Genomic DNA, 1,757 nt, shown 5'->3' with positions numbered 1-1,757 from the left:
AATTTTTTCATTAATGCACAAATGAATTTAGAATGGTGGAAAAACATGTTTCAATGAGACTTCCACAATGAAAAGAAAGTGCAGATGGTCTGGGGACTTAAGGACTCGTTTCTATGGTGTCTGGCAATTTTTCAAGCAGCCAGGGTGCGATTCTACCTGTTAATTAGATCCGCTGAGTATTCGAGACACATGAGGCTTTCACTTCCAAGCTTAATGCCACAGGCTCATCGTTTGCAGAAGCAGCAAAGGTTCTAGTGCCACTCTTCAAACCAGTACCATACTAAGAGCAGCACATGTGTACCAGACTCAGCAACACATACCTTTAACTCTTTGGAGTGTGCAACATCAAAGATTGGCCTGGGTGGGCAGAGAGGCTTTGCCTGTCGAGCAACGTGACTTGTGTGTGTTTGTGAAAGAGAGGGAGGAGACAGGAGAGCTACAGAACAGAAAATGCTCTCTTCAAGGTAAATACCTTTAAGACAGACACCTACATTAGAAATGAGGAGTTTTTGCAAATGGAGAGCTGCTCTGTAGCTGAGAAAACACTATATTCCACCTTTTAAAGCAAATAAATCAAAATACATTTTTTAAGCTGGTGTATCCATTGCCTCTCTGTTTGCAAGTGCCATCTTTCTGATAATGGTTCAGAAATGTAAGGCTATTTAAAATAACAATTAGCAGCTATTTGAAGAATTATTTACCTTTTCTTCCTCCTTCGATAATTTTTAGATTTTTACACAACCTGTAACTCCTCAAGATTAACTGGAGTTTTGCTTGAGTAAAGGCTGCAGAATTTGACCAAGAGAATCAAAAATCTGTCCTCACTCACCCAAGCAACATCAGTAAAGACACTCGAATCAATTCAAGTTTAAAGTGATGCAACTACAGAGATTTGCAAGACAATGGCAGGAACATTCCCAGGAAAACTCAGTAGCAAAGACACAAAATGGCATATGTGAATCAAATTTTCCTCCTGTTCACAAATATTTCCAGTTAGAACAGTGGGGACTAGTTCCTGTTATTAACCTAGATGGATTTTATTTAGTTAGTTATTATTCTTGTGGAAGCACTTCATACCTCAGGTATGTTGTGTCATTCCCAGAATATACATCTCTCTGCCTGTATATTCCCTAGGGCCTCCAGATTACTTGGGGCCCTTGCCCCAGACATCACATGGTGTGATGAAACCCTTTTTTTGTGTCTTGCACACCCAAGTGAGTGCCTGCAACTGCACTAGTGATATTTATCACACTGGCAGACTGATGATTAACTGGCTAGAGTGTATGAACCTTTCAGAGCTTCAGATACCATTATGATACTGCTGAGATCTATTGGGAACTTCATATTTCATCAGCCATTTGGGGAATATGTATAAATGCTGATACACCTGTGGGTACAAAAAGGTCCAGTCAAGCAGATGATGTATTAAACATTTGGTAGACTGAATTCTGTTCAATATATATGAGACTTAAGTGCAAAGTAACCTCAGAGAGTGGGGAACCACTCAGGAAAGCAGTCACACTGAGTGGGATCTTAAGCCATGTTGGACTGGAAATACACCACGAGCTTCCAACATGAAGCTCTACTAAGGAAGTTGATGTAATTCTAAGATATTTATTTTTCTTTCTTTAGTGCAGTGAGTGTATTTAGGTGACTGACCTTGACCTTGGATTGTTGTGGTTAATTTGGACACATGTATTTTCATATGAGTGTTGAAAAATGACAGGTTGTTCTGGAGATCTTTAATTGCTTCAAAG

Source organism: Acanthisitta chloris, unplaced genomic scaffold (genome assembly GCF_000695815.1).
Source record: "Acanthisitta chloris isolate BGI_N310 unplaced genomic scaffold, ASM69581v1 scaffold40022, whole genome shotgun sequence".
In the NCBI taxonomy this organism is placed as follows: Eukaryota; Metazoa; Chordata; class Aves; order Passeriformes; family Acanthisittidae; genus Acanthisitta; species Acanthisitta chloris.
The sequence above is the reverse complement of the archived record's forward strand: the minus strand, read 5'-3'. Positions refer to the sequence as shown.